Source organism: Rhinoraja longicauda, chromosome 11 (assembly GCF_053455715.1).
Source record: "Rhinoraja longicauda isolate Sanriku21f chromosome 11, sRhiLon1.1, whole genome shotgun sequence".
Classification (NCBI taxonomy): domain Eukaryota; kingdom Metazoa; phylum Chordata; class Chondrichthyes; order Rajiformes; family Arhynchobatidae; genus Rhinoraja; species Rhinoraja longicauda.
This window is the reverse complement of record NC_135963.1, coordinates 29315391-29331079: the sequence shown is the minus strand read 5'-3', so window position 1 is coordinate 29331079 and position 15689 is coordinate 29315391.

Here is a 15689-nt window from a genome sequence, read left to right as displayed (position 1 = left end):
TAACTGATATTTGTGAACACATTCCAGTCGATAATTGATGTTCAAAATGACCTTTGTTTTCCAGCATGGTTTACCAGGCTTTCTCAACAACTCAATTAGACATAATCATTCCCAAGCATTTATTGTTCATGTGTAAAGCACACATTAATCTTTTAATCTTGGAAAAGTCACTATGCTTAAGCTTCTGTATGTGCACAAGCTTTTGTTAAGGCAAGTTAAATTTCCTTCGTACCTCTTATCAGACTGTGACCGTGCCTAATAAGAAAAGACTGCTTTCCAGGAAAATTAACCAACAGCTAGCCCCATTACTTTTAGTAGACTTGACAGGTAGGAAGTTGATTTTTACCCCTTCAGGGTGAAAAAGTTCACAATGACATCCAGTTTCCCATTTCTGTCATGGTTATTAACCTTTGTCCTGGTCGTTTCTTCAATGAGTTACTTGTGAAGAAGGCAAAAACATCCTATGTATTATTGTTCTTTTGGCCTTGTATGATTTCAGTGATGTGGATATGTGGTGTGGATTGTGGTTTCCTGCTAAGAAACCTACAGGTATATTTTTTGTTTTCTTGGGCTTTAGAATGAATGGTGCCAATTTGGGGGGGGAGGCTGAAAACAATCTGCTCTGCGATGGGAAGATAACATGAATTAACCCAACGCTCATGAAGAAAGGAAGCTTAAATAAAAATAGAAAATACTGGCAGCAAGTAATCTGTGAAGGAATGTGGTAATATTAATATGACCCAAAGTTTTAATTCTGTTTTTCCCTTTGCTCAGTGTTTCCCAATTTACTGAACATGATATAAAATTGACGTAAAGACGTTAAGGTTGTAAACATTTGTGTTGGCCTGTATACCAATGATAAATATATTTTTTTAGCTCAGACCTTGTTCATTATTAATATGCAATGCCTGGATACTGGACACACAAGAGACTGCACAAGAGACGATTCCAAGATGGCAGCAGTGGAAGGCGAAGGAGAGAGTCGATGGCTGTGAGTGGTCCGCAAGCTCACTTTCCATTCTCTTGGAAGATGATCCAGTGTTCCGTGGTGCAGAGTGGGGCAGCGGTAGAGTTGTGCCTTACAGCTCCAGAGACCCAGGTTCGATCCAGACCTTGGGTGGTGTCTGTGCAGAGTTTGTACTTTTTCCATGTGACCGTCTGGGTTTTCTCCGGATACTCCGGTTTCCTCCCACGCTCCAAAGATGTGCAGGTTTGTAGGTTAGTTGCCTTCTGTAAATTGCACCTAGTGTGCAAGATGCAAAACTGGGATAACATAGAACTAGTGTACAGGTATTCGTGGTCAGTGTGGACTCGATGGGTTGAAGGACCTGTTTCCACACTCTACCTCTAAAACTAAAAACATTAAAATTTAAATGACAAAAATTCCTATTTTCTCACACTGTTATATTCATTTTGAAAATGCACCAGAGTCACCAATGCTGGATAGATCCCCAAATTGATCGTGTTCAGATTAAGCTGAGTGTTAGCTGCATGTGAATAATGTGAATGGAATAACCTAAGCACAAACAAGTAATCAGAATAAGAAAATTAATTTTTAACATGCCATCATTACCAGAAAATAAACTACATGCTAAATTTGTTAAAACAGTTTCTTTAATTAGATACTTTCCCCGTAGTTGGCATAATGGAAGACTTTTAATGCAGCATGTATTCTGGTATTAAAAAATATCAAATTGACAAAAATAGCTGTCAACCCTCAGTGCATTTCAGTTGAAAACTCTCCAGTCAGGCAGATCATCTTTGAATTACCCAGGATGTCTAGATTTCTCCATTTATCCCTTATCCTAGTTTTTGCAATTAGTTTAGCTAGTACTGTAAGATTGATTGTATTTTAATTTTGTGCAGCTACTGAAGTTTAACCAAATAAACTTCTCTCAGTTTATAAATAAATGTTTTGATAAACCTGCTTTGATTGAAGTCTCAGAAGGTAATTCCTGCAGAGATGATTACAATGAGTGAAGCTGCAGCATTGTCATTCAGTTTCAATATTGTAGAAGATTCTTCAGCGAAACAAGATAGCTTCATATGCCATTTTAAAATTGTATAATTCCTAGTAATCTGAACATAAATGTTACTTTATTTCTAATTCCAGTTTTGTAAGAATTTTCCTCTGCAGGTTTTCTTGAATAAAAGGCTCAGATGTCCCTTATCTACACCATTGTTTACCCAATAGCGAGAACATAAATGGATTGAGTTTCTTTTCAATTATTTCCTTTACTTTTCAGTCTGGAGATCTAACTTCCTTCACTCGTGTTCCTTTGTAAATTGGTTGTTTTTTTCTTGGTGAAAATGTGCTTAAAATGTGAGGAATTACCTTACCCTGATGAACTAATACATAGTGTTATAATTCTGCCAAAGAAAGCACATTTATTTTAAATAATTATAAATAAAATACTACAATACGAATTTCAAAACTAACTTTAGCAATGTGGGCGATCATGATGAACCCAATTTGGCAGTCATGTAATTTACAATTCTTATATGGTGTTTTTTGCATACATTGAAAAGATGCCCTTATGGTAAATAAGAAAGGATTAGATGCACCATCTTCTTACAAAATGACATGTCTAATATTCACTGTACTTAAAAAAAGCTGCTCACGATATATGACAGCTGACAAATGATAATCACAGTTAAGATAAAATATGGGGAGCTGAGTCAACAGTGCACTTAAAGGTGAATGACATGCTGAATATGTTAAAGCTTCCAAACCTGTTTTTCTTTGCAAACGGGCGTCCTAGGAGTTATCCACCAGAGAATAGGGATTATCTGAGATTATTTTTAACCGGACCCACCTCAGTGCTGATGGAGCTGGTTAGACAGAGATGGCCAAAGTCTCCTGCCATAGTCTGAATTGTGATGAATAATTTTAATATAGTCTGCAGTATTTATTTTAAGTGCCATATTTGCAATGTACTGAAGGCAGAAGTAATTTAAAATCAGCGTTGCTAAGATTTTATTTGAAAACAATCTTCCAGCAAAATATTTCAAATGATTTGAAGCAGCTGATTTATCTCTCGTTTTAAAAAAGAACAACGGGAAACCAAAGGTTTTTCGAGATGCAATAAATATAATGAAGTAATCATCAGGAAAGTGTTTTGTGCTTCTTGGAGGTTAGGTTAACAGTAGGTACATATCATCACAGGTAGATTCTTATGTACGGAGATTTTTCTTTGGTAATAAAACAAACCTCTGTTAATGGTGATTACGAAGCTGAAACTTAGAATTAGGCCATTCGCCCCATCGAGTCTACTCTGCCATTCGATCATGGCTGATATATTTTTCCCTACCAACCCCATTCTCCCCCGTTTAACCTTTGATACTAATCAAAAACCTATCGATCTCTGCTTTAAAACAGCCAATGTCTTAGCCTCCACCACTGACTGTGGCAATGAATTCCACAGATTCACCATCCTCTGGCTAAAGAAATTCCTCCCCATCTTCATTCTACAGGTACATCCTTTTATTCTGAACCTGTGCAATCTGATTTTCCCCTTACTGGAAACATCCTTTCCACATCCACTCTATCTAGGCCTTTCATTATTCGGTGAGTTTCATTGAGATTCCCACCTCATCCTTCTAAACTCCAGCGTGTACAGGCCAAGAACCATCAAATGCTCCTCATACGTTAATCCAATGATCCCCAGGATCATTCTTGTAAACATCCTTTGGACCTGTTCCAATGCCAGCACATCCTTCTTCAGATATGGAGCCAAAACTGCTCCAAGGATTCCAAATGTGGCTTCATCTGTGCCTTATAAAGTCTCATATTACATCCTTGCTTTTACATTCTAATTCTCTCAAAATGAATGTTAGCATATGCCTTCCTTACCACCAACTCAATCTGCAAATTAATCTTTTGGGAATCCTGCACCAGCACACCCAAGTCCCTTTGTACCTCCAATTTCTGAATTTCTCTCCCCTTTCAGTTAGAAAGTAGACAATGCCTTTATTCCTTCACCAAAGTGCAGGACCATATACTTTGCTACGCTGTATTCCATTTGCCACTTCTTTGCTCACTCTCCAAATCTGTTCAGGTCCCTGCTCCCTCAATACTAACTGCCCCTCCACCTATCTTCATATCATCCACAAACCTAGACACAAAGCCATCAATTCCATCATCCAGATCATTAACATGTAATGTGAAGAGTAGTGGACCCAACACCGACCCCTATGGAATACCTCTAGTCACTGGCGTTCAACCAGAAAAGGCCCCCTTTATTCCCACTCTTTTGCCTTCTGCCAGACAGCCAATCTATCAATGTAAGTAATGCTTTTAATACCTATCTGTTTAGCTCCTTATCAAGTTGAATAGTTGAATAAAAAGCTAATTCTATTTTAAGAGACATTGTCAATGAAAATTAAGATATCTTATTCCCTACAATGAACATAAAATGCAGATAAGTAATGCACAGGAACAGGCTCCTTAGTCCACAATGTCCGTGCCAAACATAATGACGAGGTAAACTAATCTAATCTGCCTGCAGTTGATCCATATCCTTTTATTCCCTGTATATTTATGTTCTTATCAAAAAGTCTCTCATGGAGTATTTGTTATTGATGATGGAGATTATGCCGAATACTGAGTTTTGGACAGAAAACTCAACAGATGACACAAGAATTCTGTGCAGATCTAAAGATGTGTTTATAATTGTTGGGTAACATAGTGGTGCATCTGGTAGAGATGCTGCCTCACAACGTCAGAGACCCAGATATGATCCTGACCTTGGGTGCTGTATGTGTGGAGTTTGCATCTTCTCCCAGTAACCACATGGGAACCTCCAGGTGTTCAGGCTTCCTCCCACATCCCAAAGGCGTGCAGGTTTGTAGGTTCATTGACCTCAGTAAAAAAAATACCCCTTGTGTGTGAAGAAAGTGGGGTAATGTAGAACTAGTGTGAAAGGGTGATCTTTGATCAGTGTGCTTAGTGGGCCGAAGGGCCTGTTTCCATGCTGTATCTCTAAACAAAACTAATTATATGTCTGTTCTGTCTGGACATGCCTGATTTGCATCAATTAGTCCAATATTTGATTTCAATTAGTTTAATTGATTGTGAACATTTTATCAAGGTAGGTTAAACTAAATTGGCCAAACCCTTGGCTGGTTAAAACAATGCATAAGAAATGACCACTGGTGACATTTCATAATCTAATACCATATGTGTATTTATCTGGTAATAATTAGGACAGTAATTTCATAATCAGGACAATAATATCACAATGATACATTGAAAGAAAAAATGTGATGACTTTATTGTTTGTTAATATTTTGTTTTAAACAATGAACTATTCAAAATATAACATATTGATGCAGAGAAATTAAAAATATTTTATTTTGTTGGTTTTCAACTTGTAATTAATATTTGACTTTATATGATGTTCTTATATACATTGTCCATTGCTTTGTAGAAACAAGAAAATTCAGATGTTGGTTTACAAAAAAAGACATAAAATGCTGAGGTAGCTCGATGGTCAGGCAACATCTCGGCAGAGCATGCATTGGTGAAGAAAGTTGGGACCTTTCTTCAAACTGATTGTGGAAGGGGAGAAGAAAGCTCAAAAAGAGAAGGGCCAGGACAAGGGATAGTTAGATGCAGGTGAGGGGAGGGGGGGGGGGGGGGGGGGGGGATAGGCAGATGGTTGGACAAAGCCCAGAGATGAAAAGACATAAGGTGTGAGATAAGGATTGAAAAGGTGCAAATTATGAAGCCAGAGGATGGAATATAGATGGAATGGAAGGGGGAGGGGAGAAATGGATGTTGGGTCTGCTGGATAACCAGGTTGCTAACTATTTTATCTCCTCTTACCATTCCCATTCTGACCTTTCTGACCAGGGCCTCCTCCATTGCTAGACTGAAGCCACATGCAAACTACAGGAACAGCACCTCATATTCTGCTTGGGTAGTTTACAACCCAAAACAATTGAATTCGCCATTTAAAAAAAAATCTATTGCTTTGTGATGTTTTGAATTAAAATGATATCTTTCCACCTAGCTTTCACAATTAAAAGGAAGGTGATGGAATGTGGAGCCGAGAGAGAAAAAAAACCATGAGCTGAGTAGTTGAAATAGAAATATATGATTTTTTGTTAAACAAGTTTTTTTGATGCAGAACTTCATCTTGTTGCAGTGTGTGCTAAGATATCATCATCCTTACCTGGAGTCTGACCGCTATGCGACTCCTGCAGTTCCAGAGCAGTGTGATTGACTTCTAATTGTCCTCTGAAGTGTCCTTGCTGGCCATCCTCTCCCAGGGCATTTAGTGATGGCAATAAACGTTGGCCTTGTCAGCAATGCCCCCATCCTGACAAACAAATAAGTGAAAGAATCTAAAAAAATGCTGCTAATATATATGGAATAATAAATGGAATGATGCTGGCATTACAAGTACTCTTGATGTTTCAGTTGAGCAAGAGTAGGGCGAATCCATTATTACCAAAGCACTGATTTTAATTGACCAGCAGAAATCTCCATTGTTTCTTTCAGCAGTGAATCCTCTGCATATATAATCCTAACTGTGAATAGACAATAGGTGCAGGAGGAGGCCATTCGGCCCTTTGAGCCAGCACCGCCATTCAATGTGATCATGGCTGATCATTCTCAATCAGTACCCCGTTCCTGCCTTCTCCCCATACCCCCTGACTCCGCTATCCTTAAGAGCTCTATCTAGCTCTCTCTTGAATGCATTCAGGGAATTGGCCTCCACTGCCTTCTGAGGCAGAGAATTCCACAGATTCATAACTCTCTGACTGAAAAAGATTTTCCTCATCTCAGTTCTAAATGGCCTACCCCTTATTCTTAAACTGTGGCCCCTTGTTCTGGACTCCCCCAACATTGGGAACATGATTCCTGCCTCTAACGTGTCCAACCCCTTAATAATCTTATACGTTTCGATGAGATCTCCTCTCATCCTTCTAAATTCCAGTGTATAAAAGCCTAGTCGCTCCAGTCTTTCAACATATGATAGTCCCGCCATTCCGGGAATTAACCTAGTAAACCTACGCTGCACGCCCTCAATAGCAACTGCACACCCTCAATAGCGCGAACTCAAGAAGCACATGGGGCAAGAGCAATAAAATCTTACTTATGCCCTTAATCTACCTCTTGCCCGTGGCTGAGTACGAGGAGATCAAAGTGTGTGGCTGTTGGGAAGGACCAGGAAGAGACATGGTTGTGAGAGCAGCAGCTCTCATATTGTTGATTATAGATCAATAGAGTATTTAATCAGCAAAAGATTGATGAGCACAGAAAGAATATCTGCCTGTGAAAGGAATGACGTTGGAGCAGGTCTGAACTAGATACACTAGGTATAAAGCTCCTGGTACTGAGCATTGCATTAAACATTGACTGTCCCAATCCATGAGACCCACAGAAAGCTGTGGCTCAGTTTCTATTCTGGCGAGGTAAACTAAACAAGTAAGTCATTTCTATAATTTTCTGAGAAGGAAGAGAAGAAGTATTTAGTTGTGATACTCCAGCCATCACCGTGGGGAGCAGGCTCGATGGCCTTATTGGTCTTTCATGATGTTTGTATGACTTAATTTGCTGACTTGGTCGATTTCTCCTATTCCTCTGCATTCCAGATGCTGTGGCGGAGATTTGTTTTGTGGTTGATTCCACTTTGGTATGTTTGCATTTGCTTGATACCTGCTGACAATATGGGGCTTGAGGTGAAGCCTGACCTTTTCATGTATTGCTGAACGGTTGTGTCCCCATTGGCATATCACTCCTTAAAAGCATGGGATTAATCTGAAAGCCTTCACCCAGAATAAAAAGAAAGACAGAGCTTTTCATAGCCTTCAACATCTTAACTTTCTGCAGCCATGAAATCTTTTTGAACTCCAGCCCTTGTTGTAATGTCAGAAACATGGCAATCAAGTCGTACATGCAGGAATGCATCAGTAGCCGGATAATCTCTTTCATATCTCTTTCATACCAAGTCAATCTCCCCCACCACACACTCTACACTGACAAACTGCATCACTGAAATAAAATCTTGGCTTCAATCAAACTTCCTCAAACTCAATTGCAACAAATCTGAAATCATCATCATTGGTCCAAAAACACTCACCAAATCCACCCAAAACTTCATCCTCAACATTGATAGTCTCCCAGTATCCACCTCACCTCACATCCGGAATCTTGGAATCATCCTTGATCAAACCCTCTCCTTCGACAAACACATCAAACACATCACAAAGACAGCCTTCTTCCACCTCAAAAACATTGCCCGTCTCCGTCCATCCCTCTCCTCCACAGCTGCAGAAACCCTCATCCACGCCTTCATCACCTCCCGTCTGGACTACTGCAACAGCCTCCTCTATGGCGCACCCTCAAAAATCATCAATAAACTTCAATACATTCAAAACTCCGCTGCCCGTCTACTCACACACACCTCGATCCGTGACCATATCACCCCCGTCCTTTATAAACTCCACTGGCTCCCCATCCCCCAGAGAATCCAGTACAAAATCCTCCTCATAACCTACAAAGCCCTCCATAACCTGGCCCCATCCTACCTGACCGACCTCCTCCACAGGCACACTCCCACCTGCACCCTCCGCTCTGCCGCTGCCAATCTCCTATCCCCCCACATCCGGACCAAACTCAGATCCTGGGGGGACAGGGCTTTCTCCATCGCTGCTCCCACCCTATGGAACTCACTACCCCAAACCGTTAGAGACTCCTCCACACTCACCACATTCAAAACATCGCTGAAGTCTCACCTGTTCAGTACTGCCTTCAACCACTGAAGGTCACCTCACCTTCTGTCTCCTTTCTCTGTTCATTTATTTATTTACTTATTTATCTATTTATTCATTTCCCTATGTTCTCAAAATCTCTGTAAAGCGTCTTTGAGTATATGAAAAGCGCTATATAAATAAAATGCATTATTATTATTATTATATCCAACTACCCTCAGTTTAATAACTGACCTGAAAACAGCCTCTCCAACAGCACAGCACTCTCTTGATAATGCATATGAGTGTCAGCCTAAATTAAGTAATTCATGCTTTTGGGTTTACACTTGAACCCATATTTATGAAATTCTCACATGTGCATTATCAGCTGAGTTATATTTAACATATCTGAAAGGAGTCCCAATGACATATGGGACTTTCTCTGGCAACTTTCCGTACATGCCACCTTCTGTGTGAAAAGGTTACCCCTTGGGTCCCTTTTAATTGTTTTCCCTTGCACCTTCACCTATGTCTTCCAGAACATAGAACAGTACAGCACAGGCACAGGCCCTTCGGCCACAATGTCTGTGCCAAATATGATGTCAAATTAAACTAATCTCCCCTGCCTACACGTGATCCATATAACTCCATTCCCAGCATATCCATGTGCCTATTTGAAAGCCACTTTAAATGTTACCATTGTATCTGCCTCCACCATCACCCCTTGAAGCACTTTCCAGGCATCCACCACTCTGTTTAAAAACGTTGTCCCATATTTCTCCTTTAAACTTTGCCCCTCTTTCCTTAAAAATATGCCCGTTAGTCCTTGACATTTGCACCCTGTGAGAAAGATTCTGACTGTCTTCCCTATCTATGCCTCGAAGTGGAGGAGAGATTTGGTGAGCAGCCATTTTGAGAGGATAGAAAGACGTTTTGAAAAATCAGGGGGAAAGTTGAGAGAAATAATTACTTGTGAAAAATGATTTTTTTAAAGGAAGGAGGGACATTTAAAAAGCAGATGCTTGCTTGGCTCAGGAGGGTTTAAACTAGAGAGGCTAGGGAGTGGGAACCAGAATGATAGGTTAGAAATGTGAAGCAGTAATGAGAGGATAGAGGTTGGGACAAGTAAGTCTCACAGGAAGGGCAGGGAGACGTAAAGGAATATAGTGAGGCTGGTGTGCTTTTTCAATGCAAGGAGTATTGTGGACCTAGAGCCTGGATGGGTGCTTAGGATGTTGTGGCCATTACAAAAACATAGTTGCAGGAGGGACATGACTGGCAGCTCAATGTTTAGAGATTTTGATGTTTCAGACGTGATCGAAAGGGAGGCAAAAGAGGTGGAGGGTTTGCGCTACTGGTCAGGAAGACTGTCACAGCGGCACTCAGAGAGCACATAATAGAGGGTTCGTCTGCTGAGGCGGTATGGGTAGAGCTTAGAAATAAGAAAGGTGCAAGTACTCGAATAGGATTGTGCCATAGGCCCCCCAATAGCAAGCAGAAGATCGAGGAACAGATATGTAGATAGACGACAGAATGATAACAAAGCAACAGGATTGTCTTAGTGGGTGACTTTGACTTCCACGATACTGACTGGGAATTGCTCAGTTCTATTGGCTTAGATGGAGCAGAATTTGCAAGGTGTATCCAATAGGGTTTCTTAAAACAGTATGTGGAGTCCAACCTGAGAATGGAGTCTTCTGGGCCTTGTGTTGGAAAATGAGAGGGTGACAAGGGAGAAGGTAGGGCTAGTCATGGATAAAGGAGGGAATTTCCACAGAGTCTGGGGATGTAGGTGAATTACTAAACAAATACTTTGCATCTGTTCTTACCAAGGAGAAGGACATGGAGGACAGTGAGATCAGTGTGGAGAATACTAATATGCAAGGACCGTTTGCAATTAAGAAGTAAGAGGTATGGTGTTGTTGAAGAGCATTAAGGTGGTTAAATCCACAGGACCTGATGAGATCTATCCCAGCTTATTGAGAGAGGCCAGAGAGGAGATTGCAGGATCTTGACAAAGTTCTGCACCTTCTCCAGCCACAGTCAAGGTCCTGGAGGACTGGAGAGTAGCTAATGCTGTTCCTTTGTAAGTAGAGTGAATCCAGGGAGTTGTTAGCTGATGAGCCTTTCATCAGTGGTAGGGAAGCTATTGGAGATAAATCTTTGGGATAGGATTTACTTCCATTTGGAAGAGATCGAGTTAATTAGGGACAATCAGTATGGCTTTGTACATGGCAACTCGTGTCTTCCTTACTTGATTTTTTTAGGAGGTAACAAAGATGGATAGGACGGGGGATGCTGTTTACATGGATTTTAGTAAGGCATTTGATTAAGTCCCAAAGGCATTTGATTAAGTCCCAAAGGGAGACTGATGCACAAGATTAACATGTACAGGACAAAGAATGATTTGGTTGTATGGATTCACAACTGGCTCAGTCGTAGAAGACAGGATTGTGATGGAAGGGACAATATTCAGGCTGGAGGTCTGTGACCAGTATAGTTCTACAGGGTGTGTAAGAAGGAACTGTAGATACTAGTTTAAACCAAAGATAAAAAGGTTATGGTCTGAGTGCAGGTAGATGAGACTAGGTCAGGGAGAATGGTCGGCGTGGACTGGTAGGGCCAGACAGGCCTGTTTCCATGCTGTAGTTGTTATATGTTATATGTTATATGTTATATAGACTCAAAAAGCTGGAGGAACTCAGCGAGACCTGCAGCACCTCTGGAGAGAAGGAATGTCCCGCTGAGTTACTCTAGCTCCAGCTTTTTGTGTCTATCTTTAGTTCTACAAGGTTCTGTGCTGGGACCTTTGCTGTTTGTGAAGTATATAAATGACTTGGACTTAAACGTGGATGGGTTGGTTAGTGAGTTTGCAGATGATACTTTGATTGCTGGGGTCGTGGAGTGTGAGGAATGCAGTCAAAGTGTATAGTGGGATATAGGTTAGCTACAGAACTGGGTGGAGAAAAAAGCAGAAACGTTTAATCCGAGCAAGTTTGAGGTCGAATGTAAGGGGAAAATATACAGTTAATGGCATGACCTTAATGGCATTGAAGTACAGAAGGATCATGGGCCATTGCTCCCTGAAAATTGCAACACAGGTAGATACAGTGGTAAAGAAGGCATATGGTATGTTTGCTTTCATAGGATGGGGTATTGAGTGTAAGATTCAGGAAGTCATGATGCGGTTTTATAGGATTTTGGTTAGGCCGCAGTTGGAGTATTGTATGTAGTTCTGGTCGCCCCCATTATAGGAAGGTTGGGGAGGCTTTGGAAAGGATGCAGAGGAGGTTTACCAGAATGATGCCTTGATTACGGAGTATTAACTACAGGGAGAGATTGGGCAGACTTGGATTGTTTTCTCAGGAACGCCAGAGGGTTGTGGGGACACCTGAGAGAAGTACATAAAGGTATGAGAGGCAGATATTGGGTAGACAATCAAAACCTTTTTCCAGGATGTAAAAAACAAATACTAGCGGACATAGCTTTAAGGTGAGAGGGGCAAAGGACATGTGTGGGCCAGTTGCCTGGAACGTACTGCCAGGGGTGGTGGTTGAGGCAGATACACTAGTTTAGTTTAGTTTTATTTAGAGAGACAGTGCAGAAACAGGCCCTTCAGACCAACGAGTCCATGCTGATCAGCAATCCCCACACATTAACACTATCCTATACGTACTAGAGACAATTTAAACTTATACCAAATATACAAACCCAAGCCAATTAACCTACAAACCTGTACGTCTTTGGAGTGTGGGAGGAAACCGAAGATCTCGGAGAAAACCCACGCGGTCATTGGGAGAACGTACAAAATCCATACAGACAGCACCCATAGTCGGGATCAAACCCCCCCTCTCTGGCGCTGCAAGCCCTGTAAGACAGCAACTCTGCCATTGCGTCACTGTGTCACTAGTGGCATTTATAAGACTTTTGGATAGGCATATGGATATGCAGGGAATGGATGGATATTGATTATGTGCAGGCAGATAAGTTAGTCTTGGTATCATTTTCAGCATGAATATGTTCCTATGTTCTATGTTTCATATTCCATGTTCCCTCAGCCTCCGACATTTGGAATAAAACAATCCAAGTTTGTCCAACCTCTCCTTATGGGTTGTATTCTCTATTCCAGGGATGATTCTGGAGACTTCTTAAACACTGCATAAGATGTTGGCGAGACCGCATTTAGAATATTGTGTTGAGTTCTGGGCACCATGGTATAGGAAAGATATTGTCAAGCTTGAATGGGTTCAGAAAAGATTTACAAGGATGTTGCCAGGACTAGAGGGTGTGAGCTACAGGGAGAGGTTGAGGAGACTGGGTCTCGATTCCATGGAGCACAGGAGGATGAGGGGAGATCTTATAGAGGTATAGAAATTCATGAGAGGAATAGATCGGGTAGATGCACAGTCTTTTGCCCAGAGGGGAATCGAGGACCAGAGGATATAGGTTCAAGGTGAAGGGGAAAAGATTTAATAGGAATCCAAGGGGTAACCTTTTCACACAAAGGGTGGTGGGTGTATGGAACAAGCTGCCAGAGGAGGTAGTGAGGCTGGGACTATCCCATCATTTAAGAAACAGCTAGACAAGTACATGGATCAGGTAGGTTTGGAGGGATATGGACCAAGCGCAGGCCGGTGGGACTCATGCAGCTGGGACATTGGTGGCCAGTGTGGGCGAGTTGGGTCGATCGGCCTGTTTCCACACTGTATTACTCTATGACTCTATGACACCCTTTCCAAAGCCTCCTCATCCTGTCTGTTATGGAGTGAGCAAAACTGCACACAGTGCTCCAAATGCGGCCTAACCTATTTCCATAAAACTGCCCCGTGACTTCCAGCCTCTTCTACTCAATGCCCAAACCAATGAAGGCAAGCATACCCTACTAATCTAGTTGTAGATACGCCTACACAGGGCACAATACAATGTAAGGTTCACAATAACTTTGTCCAAAATTTGGCTACCAATGGGTGAAATGTTATTTCTGCCTTCCCTTCCTTTTCAACCTTTATTTTTAACAATTTCCACATATCCCTCTGCACTCGTAGAGGATATTGAATAGAAACCTGTATGTCAGGTAAAGGCAGTACCCTGATGCCCATCACTTATTACACCCGTGCAGCACTAATCCAGGGATTGCAATTCTAAGTGGTCAATACCACATGATTATTCTTTGAAATATCTGGCAGTTCCTGTCCTTTTCATTAATTGCTGAATGGACATGTCTTTACTGGCATATCTCCCCTCCTCCTTGTTAACAACATGGGATTTATCAAAAAGTCTGCATACCATGGCTAGACCTGGCTTATGGTAAAATGTAAAGAACTTAAAGGACTTCAGAGCATTTGTTCCGGGGTGGCTGTAGATGAGGCTGTCTCCATCCTATATTCATCTGGAACAGTAAGATGAGTGATTGAAAATAATCGATTTCTTTGTTCCTGCAAAGCAAGCAGATCTCTGTACTGAACAAAACTTAAGGACCTAAACATCAGGGTAGTTAATAGGCCTGCAATTGGTTATTTACTGTTTTTGCTTAGCAAATGCTGGGAAAATTTTAACAAAATATTTTGCATTTATATAGCACTCTTCACAGGTCACCCTAAAACACTTTTTGTCACCACTTTCTGAAGTCAAATCAGTGTTCTAATTAGGATACATGGCAGCCAATTTCTGGGTCGTAAACTTCCCACGCACATTATAACAATGATCATGAAGTCTGGGAATAATACAAACTGGATTTGTTACACATCTTTATGGCTGGTACTTGAAGAGGGGCACAAATTGAAATTTGCTCTGAAATGAATTTTGGAAGTCTGTACTCTCATATTTACTGGGTGAAATTAAGGAGCAAACTTCAGGACAAATTGCTGGAAGTCCTGGAGAAATAACAGGAATTTTGTTTAATCTGTTCCTGTAGCAGACCATAGCTTCCATTATTTGTTACAATACCAAACTTATTATCTTTTCTAAGCAAACTCCACTGACAAATGTGTCTTCTGGTCCATCAATCACAGTGGTTGATGACGTTGGTATGTTCAGAGTCCTCTCCCTCTCCCCCATATCTTTATACCCTCTGTCCCATTGCTGCACAGATTTGGTGGTCTTAATGATATCATAGAAGACCATCAATAAATTGGTCAAATTAACTGGAAACTATTCCCAGTGCTAATGCAGCTCAAAACCTAGCTGGTAACTATTTGAACTGTTATCCTGTCCGTGTCGAAGTTGAGTTGAACAAAGAGAGAAGTGAGAAGGTTTGAGGTCTGGATGTTGCTTTGTAGATTAATGGTAGATAGTTGCCACTATCTGCAGCTTCCTCCCTGCGCTTCTGTTTTCATGCTCCAATACTCACTGCTTGGGTCGGTGTCAATTCTCTCATTCCCTCTCTCTCTGTCTCTGTCTCTCTCTCTCTCTCTCTCTCTCTCTCTCTCTCTCTCTCTCTCTCTCTCTCTCTCTCTCTCTCTCTCTCTCTCTCTCTCTCTCTCTCTCTCTCTCTCTCTCTCTCTCTCTCTCTCTCTCTCTCTCTCTCTTAAGATAGTGAAGTAATTAGATGAGAGAATAGGGATTTTGTGGCAATGTCCTATTGTGTCACTAACCTGTATCCTGGGCTGGAAAATTCATGGGCCAAGTGTTTACATATTGACAGGTTGATTACCTTGTTATGATGAAATATGGATAGCACACCTGTTCTCTTTGGGAAATCTTGAATGAGCTGCCTGCGGCTCATTTAAATCCATAAGACGACTTTTAATGCAAAGTTATAATTTCACTGCTTTCAATTAAAGTCATAGTTATACAGCATGGAAACAGGCGCTATGGCCCAACTTGTTCATGTCGACTAAGATGCCCATCTAGTCCCACCTGGCCTTGTTTGCCTCATATCCCTCTAAACATTTCCTATCCATGTACCTGTTCAAATATTGTTTAAATGTTGTTATAGTACCTGCCTCAACTATCTCCTCAGACAACTCGTTCCATATATCCGCCATCTT